This window comes from Dama dama, chromosome 11, assembly GCF_033118175.1.
Source record: "Dama dama isolate Ldn47 chromosome 11, ASM3311817v1, whole genome shotgun sequence".
Lineage (NCBI taxonomy): Eukaryota > Metazoa > Chordata > Mammalia > Artiodactyla > Cervidae > Dama > Dama dama.
The window spans coordinates 16456282-16467339 of record NC_083691.1 but is presented as its reverse complement, the minus strand read 5'-3'; positions in this window follow the sequence as shown (position 1 = coordinate 16467339).

The following is an 11058-nucleotide window of genomic DNA, read 5'->3' as shown; positions in this document are numbered from 1 at the left end:
CTGCTTTATTGTGCTTCACAGATACTGTGTTACTTACAAGTTGAAAGTTGGAGGCAACCCTATGTCAAGCAAGTCTATCAGTGCTGCTCATTGACAAATGAGCTGACACGCGGGATCTTAGTTCCCTCACCAGGGATAACGCACATAAACATGGTTATCTGAGAGCCTGATGGAGATGTACAACGAGAGGAATTCTGTTGTCACGCCTGCTAACACAGCACCCATACTGCAGCCCGTGGATCAAGAAGACTTTCAAGTCATTACTTAGGGAATGCATTTCATAAAGCTTTAGCTGCCATAGACGGTGATTCCTCCGATGGATCTGGACAAAGTCAACTGAGAATCTTCTGGAAGGGGCTCACCATTCTAGATGCCGTTAAGAACACTCACGGAGCTTCCCTGGTGGTCTCGCGGTTGAGGGTCCACCTTGCAGTTTTGGGGACACAGGTTCGATCCCTGGTCAGGGAACTAAGACCCCACCTGCCACAGAATAGCTAGGCCCGAGTGCCGCTAACAGTGAGCCCTAGCACCACAACTAGGGAGTCCTAGCTGTTCAGTTGCTGAGTTGTATCTGACTCTTTGCGACCTCATGGGTTGTAGCACGCCAGGCTTCCTGTCCTTCACGATCTCCCGGAGCTTGCTCACCACTGAGTCGGTGATGCCATCCAACCATTGCATCCTCTGTCATTCCTGAGAACCGCAATGAAAGAGCCTGCATGGCACAACGAAGATCCTGCATGCCACAGCTAAGACCAGATGCACCCAAGTATATAAATAAATGTTTTTAATTTATTTTTTTTTAATTTTATTTTTTCATTTATTTTTATTAGTTGGAGGCTAATTACTTTACAATATTGTAGTGGGTTTTGTCATACATTGACATGAATCAGCCATGGAGTTACATGTATTCCCCATCCCGATCCCCCCCTCCCACCTCCCTCTCTACCCGATCCCTCTGGGTCTTCCCAGTGCACCAAAAAATGTTTTTTAAAAAAAACATTCATGAGGAGGAAGGAACTGCAGTGTGGTGGAAACAGAAAAAGAATTATAATCAGAAGTGAAGCTTGAAGATGTGGTTGAATTACTGCAATCTTATGATAAAACTTTAATGGATTAAGAGTTTTTTCTAATGGGTGAGCAAAGGAAGTGCTTTTTTGAGATGGACTCTACTCCTGGTGAAGATGCTGTAAAGATTGTTGAAATGACAGCCAAGGATTTAGAATATTACGTAAATTTAGCTGATAAAACAGTGACAGGGTTTGAGAGGCTTGACTACAATTTTGAGAGAAGTTCTATGGGTGTAATGCCATCAAACATTTGTGTGCCTGTATGAATAATGTGTGCTTACGTATAATGTGCATTGATTAAATTACTGTTTAGTTGCTCAGTCATGTCCAAGTCTTTTGTGACCCCATGGACTGTAGCCCACCAGGCTCTTCTGTCCTCGGGATTTCTCCAGGCAAGAATACTGGAGTAGGGTGGCCATTTCCTTCTCCAGGGGATCTTCCCAACCCAGGGGTCGAACCTGGGTTTCCTGCATTGGCAGGTGGATTCTTTACCACTGAGCCACCTGGGAAGCCCTCTGTAAATGCAGCCTTGTTCATATACTTATTTTCTTAGAATGAAGAGGAAGAAGAGAAATGCTGATTGGCCTTCCCACCACCACCACCCCATCCCCCTGCCCCGGGAAAGTTTTTTTTTTTCTCCCTCTCACTTTAAAAGCATAGTAACTTTATGAAATTCATTTAGCCTGCCGCTGAGATCTACAACTAGGTGGAGACACTGTTTTTTTATGATGCCTAAAAATAATCTGGTCTTTTTCACCAGCAGCATAACTGGTTACTAGACATAAAAGTCTTTAGTCCTATCAAGTTTCAACCTCCCTAGCATTTGATCTCTTAACATCCCCCTTAGGTAACGTAGGCTCTTTTTTAGAGAGAAGCTCAGCGGCTCCAATTTCTGTCTTCAAAGACCCACACTGGCCTCTCCCCAGGATGGCATCTGGGTGCCTGGGGCCAGAAGTGTCATTTCAGCAAAGCTGGGGCAGGGGAAGGGTGGGTGAGAGTCACAGCATCCTCTCTCTAGTTGGAAGAGGAATGCCCCGTCCGTGTGGGTGATTGAGATTTGTTTTTTGTGGCTGTTTCTGAGGAACCTGGCCTCGGTGTAGGTCTCCTTGGCGCTCAGGTCTCTGGAGTGTTTGTCTCCCATCCAGCCCTGCAGTCCTCTTCCAGCTCTGGGTTCAAGGCCTTGGAGCTCCCTCCCCAGGGCCCATATCATCTTAGGGTGTCTTCAGATTCACGATTGAATGGGAGTGCGTGAGAGCAGCCAAGAATTCAGTGCTATCCTATGTCTGGGAAGATGCGGGATTCTGGGTTCACTGCAGTGATTTCTTTTACTTGCATCTCAGCTGTCAGGGGCCAGTATTCCTTCCTCGATTTTCACATCTTGTCTCCCTTGGGGCTCCCCGGTGGGAGAGGCTGAAGTCGTAGGGTCCTTCCTGAGTGCCCTTAGGGCTCACCAGCTCACACTGGAGGGCTGCAGTCACTGATGGCTCTGACACCTTTGACACTCACTGATAGGGCAGGAAATTGTCCATCTCTCAGGTATAGATATATTATATATATGCGTGTGGACTATAAAGAAAGCTGAGCACCAAAGAATTGATGGTTTTGAACTGTGGTGTTGGAGAAGACTCTTGAGAGTCCCTTGGACTGCAAGGAGATCCAACCAGTCCATCCTAAAGGAGATCAGTCCTGGGTGTTCATTGGAAGGACTGATGTTGAAGCTGAAACTCCAATCCTTTGGCCACCTGATGCGAAGAGCTGACTCATTTGAAAAGACCCTGATGCTGGAAAAGATTTGAGGGCAGGAGGAGAAGGGGATGACAGAGGATGAGATGGATGGATGGCATCACTGACTCAATGGACATGAGTTTGAGTAAACTCTGGGAGCTGGTGGTGGACAGGAAGGCCTGGTATACTGCAGTTCATGGGGTTGCAAAGAGTCGGACATGACTGAGTAACTGAACTGAACTGATATATATATGGCTTCCCTCATAGCTCGGTTCAAACCCTGGGTTGGGAAGATCCCCTGGAGAAGGGAATGGCAGCCCACTCCAGTATTCTTGCCTGAACAATCCCCATGGACAGAAGAGCCTGGTGGGCTACCATCCATGGAATCACAAAGAGTCGGACATGACTTAGTGACTAAACTACTACTAAAATATATATATATTTCAGATTCTTACCCATTATCGGTTGTTACAAGATATTGAAAATAGTTCCCTGTGCTTACAGTAGATCCTTGTTGGTTATCTATTTTACATACAGTAGTAGGTATCTGTTAATCCCAAATTCCTAATTTATCCCTTCCCCACCCTTTCACCCTTTGGTAATCTTACCTTGGTGTTCAATGTCTTTGAGTCTGTTTTCGTTTTGTAAATAAGTTCATTTGCGTCATTTTTTAAGATTCCACACGTAAGTGATATCACATGGTATTTTTCCTTCTCTGTCTTTCTTCACTTAGTCTGATCATCTGCAAGACCATCCGTGTTGCTGCAGATTGCCTTATCTCATTCTTCTCTGTGACTGAGTAGTATTCCACTGTCTGTAGAGACCACGTCTTTATCTGTCCATCTGTCCATGGACATTGAAGTTACTTTGCTTGTTTTGTTTGCCCTTTCCAGGCAAGAGGCTCCCCTCAGGTTCTGGTAATGCCTGGCTGTGCTTATGACTATGTGAAAGGTCAGCAACTGTTTGTGTAGCCATGGGTCTCATTGAGTGAAGCTTCCGTCTTCGGAGTTATTGCTGTAGATCCTCAAGCAAACTCCTGAGTGGTCGTCCTTCACCTTCTGCAGTCTTTAAAGTGCAGACCTTACTACAACTCTTCCCAATCAACCAGGGCTCTGGTCAGAGCCTGACCAGACTTGCAGGCTGACTGACTCGCAGGCTGAATTCAGCAAGCATAGTATTAGTTGATTTTACCTTAAGGAAAAATGAACTTTTTAGCACAGTGGTTTTGAGGCAATTGAATGTGGGTGCCTTTGAAGTCGTGGGCTTCCCTCATAGCTCAGTTGGTAAACAATCTGCCTGCAATGAAGGAGACCCTGGTTCAATTCCTGGGTCGGGAAGATTCCCTGAAGAAAGGATAGGCTACCCACTCCAGGATTCTTGGGCTTCCCTGGTGGCTCAGCTGGCAAAGAATCCATCTGCAATGTGGGAGACCTGGGTTTGATTCCTGGGTTGGGAAGATCCCCTGGAGAAGGGAAGGGAAAGGCTACCCGCTCCAGTATTCTGGCCTGGAGAATTCCATGGACTGTATAGTTCATGGAGTCACAAAGAGTCAGACATGACTGAATGACTTTCACTTTCACTGTTTGAAGTCGAAGTCTCTCCAGTGATGTCATTTGATTCCTCTCCAGTCATGAGAAGGAGGCACATAAGGAGTGCCTTGTCCAGGTGGAAATCTGAACGTGCCCACGAACCACTGTTGATATACTTCCTGTGGCTGCAGGAGGTGCTTACAAGTCAGGGGACAGTTTACTTTGCCTGGGGAGTCAAGAAAGGTTCCAGAAAGATACAAGATACATAGAATAAGTACCTATGCATTAAACTGAGTTGAAAAGGACAATTCTTGCCCAAACACTCTGTCTTATAACTCTCCTTCCTTAGGGCTTGTCCCATTCAGTGACTGCTTTGACTCAGTAATTTTCATAAGTGAACTGATTTTAGCATTTTTGAGGGTATAAATTAAATTGTTGTTCAGTCGCTCAGCTGTGTCTGACTCTTTGCGACCCCATGGACTGACTGCAGCACACCAGGCTTCCCTGTCCATCACCATCTCCCTGAGTTTGTGCAAACTCGTGTCCGTTGAGTCAGTGATGCCATCCAGCCATCTCATTCTCTGTCGCCCCCTTCTCCTCTTGCCTTCTATCTTTCCCAGCATCAGGGTCTTTTCCATGAGTCAGCTCTTTGTCTCAGGTGGCCAAAGTATTTAGCATCAGTCCTTCCAATGAATATTCAGGGTTGATTGGCTGGTTTGATCTCCTTGCTGTCCAAAGGACTCTCAAGAGTCTTCTCCAGCACTAGAGTTCAAAAGCATCAATTCTTTGGTGCTCAGTCTTCTTTGTGGTCCAACTCTCACATCCATACGTGACTACCGGAAAATTAAATACAAAGCGTAAATTAAGTACAAAACATCTAATTTGGACCTGCTTATTTCATTTGCAGATTGTGTGTCTAAATGTACTTTGCAGGTTTTCATTTTTAATCTTGAAGTTTTTAAACAAGTAGAATATTTAAGATATTTGTGTAGGAAAGCATTGTAACAAATTGAGTTTAGTTTGATCCCATATTACGACTCATTCATGCTAACTCTTCTTCTCTATTTTGTTTGATGAACACTTAAGTCCTTTTCAGTTCAGTTCAGTTTCTCATCATGTACAGACACTCTGCGACCCCATGGACTGCAGCATGCCAGGCTTCCCTGTCCATCAGCAACTCCAAGGATGTCCATTTAGTTTACAGCAAATGCATGACATTTCCACTAGAGGGAGGAGAAGTGCTAATTTTAAAAATTGAGGAATGAGCTGTTCTTTTTGCCCAGATAATCACTCCCCTCATTACACACCGTGCTTAGAAAAACAGTGGCGGTTCCTTTCATTTTTATTTAAATTTCTTCTCCAAAGGGAGAACAGAGGACAAACCGTGGAACATTTCTAGGTCAGAGTAGCAATTCTTTAAAAGTGGCTGATTTCTTGCTTCATGAGTTCTAAACACAGCCCTGGGGTCAAAAACATTTTCAAAGGAAGACCTTAGTGATCAGAGAAAGCCATCTCTTTCTTTAATGGTTGTGGAAAATGGGGCCCAGAGAGAGAGGGTTGCCCTGCCTGAGATCGGAGAATTTTCTAGAAGCAGATGCAAAAATAGAAATGCTGCCCAGTTCTTTTTCTAGTGCTCTTCAGAATGCAGTCGATGGGGTCAGCATGTCTAATCTAATGCTGTAGCTATTTTAGATACACACCTATGTATATGCTTTTGTACACATATATGAGTGCATGTATTTTTTGCCTTCTGACTTTTGGGGTCTGGCATTAAGAAACATTCTGGGGCTTTTATGCATCCTTGTTTATTTGCTCTTAATCCTCCCCCCATCCCAACTCCCCTCTCCATATTACTCTAGATGCAAAAGACAGTGCTTATGTAGGACATGGCTGATGAATTCAGCAAGGTCCAAGGATCTTGTAATTACTGACCAATCAGCAAATTACCCTCATTGAAAGAACACACCATAAACTTTCCTGTGATCTCTCCAAAATTTTTATTAACATGCATGACATTAGAGGTTGTACTTATTTTGCTGTAATTGAGGGTGTCTCGTTTCTGTAGAACATAACAAAGCATTTGAGGAAGCTCTCAAATTTCACTTCTGGCTGAACTTGGTCTGTGATGCATTCTGTGCTCCTCTTCGAGGTAAGAAAGGTGATTTTCTGAATTCTAACTGAAAAGCAAACAAACCTCCAAATACCCAAATCTTCTAGTCTGAAGTTGTTAAAACAAACAAAAACAACAATAATAAAAAAGCAAGAACAAAGCAAGACCAAAGTAAATTACCAGGGTGTGCTTTTGGAAGTCATTAAAGATTTCTTTCTACATTTTCTGTAGTCAGAACCTCTGATAAAGAGCTTTCCCTCTGCCTCTGAATACCCTGACTAGCTGCTATAGTCTGGGTCTACCTGAGGGGAACTTCATCAAAAGTGAGTGGTAAGGGACTTGCCTAATGGTCCAGTAGTTAGGACTCCCTTCTGCTGTAAGGGGCAGGGGTTTGATCCCTGGTCAGAGAACTAAGGTCTCACGTTTTGTAGGGGGGATAAAAAAAGTTAGGCTTAGCGTTAGGAAAGGTGGAGATACATGTTTAAGAACTGTGGTCATCTATTTTTCTCCCTTCCATTTTTGTTGAGATATAATGGATACACTTCCCAGGTGGCCCAGTGGTAAAGAATTAGCTTGCTGATGCAGGAGACAAAGGAGATGTGCATTCAATCCCTGAGTCAGGAAGATCCCCTGGAATAGGAAATGTCAACCCACTCTAGTATTTTTGCCTAGAGAGCCCCATGGAGAGAGGAGCCTGGCGGGCTACAGTCCACGGGGTCACAAAGAGTCAGCATAACCGAGCACATACACAACAGTGGACACCCCACACTATATGTTTAAGGTGAACAGCATAATAATTGGACTTACATACAACAGGAAATGATTATCACAAGAAGTTTAGCGACCATCCATTATCTTAGAAAGAAAGAAAACAAAGTGAAGTCGCTCAGTCGTGTCCGACTCTGCGGCCCCATGTACTGTAGCCCACCAGGCTCCTCCATCCATGGAATTTTCCGGGCAAGAGTACTGGAGTGGGTTGCCATTTCCTTCTCCAGGGGATCTTCCTGACCCAGGGATCGAACCTGGGTCTCCAGCATCGCAGGCAGGTGCTTTTACCATCTGAGCCACCATCATCTTACATAGATCTAAAATTAAGAAATAGATTTTTTTCTTTGTGATGAGAACTCTTAGGATTTACCCTTTTAATAACTTTCACCCATAACATATAGCAGTGTTAATTATATTTATCATGTTGTACATCACATACTTATATTTATCATGTTGTACATCACATACTTATTCTGTATTTATCTTATAACTAGGAGTTTGTGCCTTTTTACCACTTTTATCTTACCACCCCCACCCCCGAAACCACAAATCTGGTTGTGGCCATTCTTGCAATGAAGAGATAAATCATCTTCCACTTTTATGTGCATAAATATGAAATAACGAAGGGAAGCACTTCTGGCTGTAAGCAGGTGTAGGTGTCCTTCCCAGCTGGATGGCTCAGAGATCTGGGTGAGATCCTCTCTGTTTGCAAAACAGGATGGCCACCAGGCTGGGAGAGGAAACAGGGCCTGCACTTCCAGTGGCCGCGCTTTCATAATTGCATAATGAATGCAATTCACCTGAGACCCTTAGATCCCTTGTAATTTTTGAGTGGATTGCAACACAGGATCTGTTGTTTTTATACCATTTTATCACTGTTGTGATATGTTGGGAAAGCCAGGTGTTGGGTCACATTCCATGTTGGTGTCTACACACCCTTTAGGTAAATGAATCTTCTGTAAAAGCGCTGCCTTTAAGTTCCTTAGGGGACCCTGGTGTGACTTCTAGTGACTCACGAGGGGCCGCTCCTTGGTGCTGGTGTGACTCCCACTCCGTGGGACCTGCCCTCCTCCTGGGAACCAGGCAGTAACCTCCACATTGCTGGTACGACCGCCCCCTACAGTCCGTTCTGTGTGCAGCACCCAGCCTGATTCTTAATCACCTTGTTCATCACTCAGGGGTTTTTTTGGCATTTCTCCTGAAAGGCCTTCCCCATTGCAGTCTGAAACATGTTTCATCATTCTCTTCCCTTAGGCACTCCCTCACAACCACCTGTCTCTCTCCAGGTCTCTCTCCAGGTCATAGTTATATCCCAAGTGAAAGGGTTAGTCACTCATGTTTATGTCTGATTCTTTGTGATCCCATGGACTGTAGCCCACCAGGCTCCTTTGTCCCTGAGATTCTCCAGGCAAGAATACTGGAGTGGATAGCCATTCCCTTCTCCTAGGGGATTTTCCCAACTCAGGGATCGAACCCTGCTCTCCTGCATTGCAGGTGGATTTTTTACCGTCTAAGCCACCAAGGAAGCCCTGTTTATGTCCATACCCACAGCTATATGCCTGTACCCATAACCAGGTATCTATCTAGGTCCACGTCGACACCTAGAGCTATACCTCTGTCTCAGTATGTGGGTGTGTTTATCTGTACTTCTGCGCTAGAATACACCTTCCATGAAGGCAAATGCTGTGTTTTCTTGTTGCTTTCATCCCACTGTCTAGAACAGTGCCTGGTGTATGATGGATACCAAATAAGTGTTTGTCAAATGGATGAGCCAATCTCCCACTTGTCAGAATTTGGATTCTGGCTTTTACTAGTTCTGTGGACCACTTACTTGACTTTAGTGTGACTTTATTTTCTCATTTCTCCATCAAGGATGGTGTCGTTTCCCTCAAAGATCTGGTATGAGAATGAGATTAGATGCTGTAATGAAGAGAAGCTGCCAGGCCTGGCCTAGAAAAGGCATCAAATTAAGGTTAATTCCCTTCTTCCCTCTTCTGTCTTGTTGAGCACATCCTGACGTTCACCAGTCTCTGGGCTCAAAGAGAAACATGGTGATTAGCATTCACTGTTAAGTCATGTCTAGAGTTGGCAAAATGAGAGTTCCCAGGTCAGGAAGATTATAAACATAAACACAATAACACTGCTTTCCACAGGAGAGATTACAAAGCACTGAGCTGATTTGCCCACAAGTTCAAGTCTGGCGATGGTACATGTACATACATATATAAAGTCAAGAGCAACGGTAGCTTATTTCTAAATTTTATTAAAAGACAAAAATTGAGTTAAGAGCTATACTTTTGCTATTAGTATCTTGCAACATGAACTTAAGCATTTACGCCATCACCCAACACAAGAGATCATGTTTCAAAAAGGAAAAACACTTTCAAGAAGGCCTCTTTCCATTTGTATTTAAAAAAAAAAAATAGGTTTCCAACAGAGAATTACCTCCCTTAGAAAGAGAAACCACTTTAGTCAATAAAAATATTAACCCTAAACATCTGTTAAGAGTTTCACGTGCATTATTGCACACATTGTTCACATTAAACCTATGAATCAGCTACTATTATTATCTTCGATCTGTTTTAAAGCGAGTTAACCAGCCCAAGGTCACAGGGCTAGTTAACCATGGAGCCTGGAATCATCTTATATTTGTCTGACCCTGGAGCCAGTGAGGGCCCCTGGCCATTACACTTGGAGATGACAGCAAAGCAGTCCCAGTGACAGTTTCATCTAACTAAAAATATATCAGCACCAAAAAATGAAAACTGAGAAACAAATACATCTAGATTTATTTGTTGTTTACAAATGGTCTATTTACAAGTTGGCCTTCCTGGGTGGCTCAGTGGTAAGGAATCCACTGGCCAGTGTAGGAGATGCAAGAGATGCTGGCTTGATCTCTGGGTCAGGAAGATCCCCTGGAGAAGAAAATGGCAACCTACTCCAGTATTCTTGCCAGGAAATCGCATGGTCAGAGGAGCCTGGCAGGCTACAGTCCCTGGGGTTGCAAAGAGTCAGACAGGACTGAGCAACTGAGTGTGCACGCACCCTTTATAAGTCATCACAATCCATCCTATGTAGGATGGGGTGAGATTTTATCCCACTTTATAGATGAAGGAGGAGAAGTTATAGAACTTCGCTGATGCCCCCAGGTAATAAGGGGTAAAGCCTGGACTTCACCTTCTGATTGTAGATCCTGGTTCTTTCCCCTGCTCTCCTTGACTTTCCAGGAGAAAATTCCTCTTCTACAGTTAGAAACTTAGTCACTGACAGAGTATCTTCCAGTGTCAGTAGCTGTCACGCGCCCACGGGGCTTAGATAAACACAGACACAATCCCTCCTCTTTGGGGGAGAGACAGATAATAAACAAATAAATGCAGACGATGTTAGGTCCATGGTGGTGTTTGCGCCACAGACAAAATTAAAATATGTGAAGGGGTTTGGGAGAACCAGGTTGGGGAAAGGGTTGAGATTTTAACTTGGGTTGTGTGGGGAGGCTACTCTGCTAAAGAGATATTTGAGTACCTGAAAGAGGTGAGAAAGCCAGCATGTGGTTATCTGGAGGGATAGGCAGACACCACTGTACATGCAAAGGTCCTGAGGTGATGGGAGGACTCTTGATGTGTACAAGGAACAGGGAGGAGGGCACGGGGGCTGCATCAGCCAGGGAGCAAATGAGTCTACAGTCCTGAGGGTTGTGTCTTCTGCCATGGAGGGCAAGGACCTGTAGGTTCAGCATCTGAGGGTTTGGTGCCAACAGGCCTGTGGAGGGAACCACTCACTGCAGGTAAAGAAGAGCCTTAAGGTAGGGAGAAATCAGAGGAAAACCTAGGCAGAACACTCTTTGACATAAATCGCAACA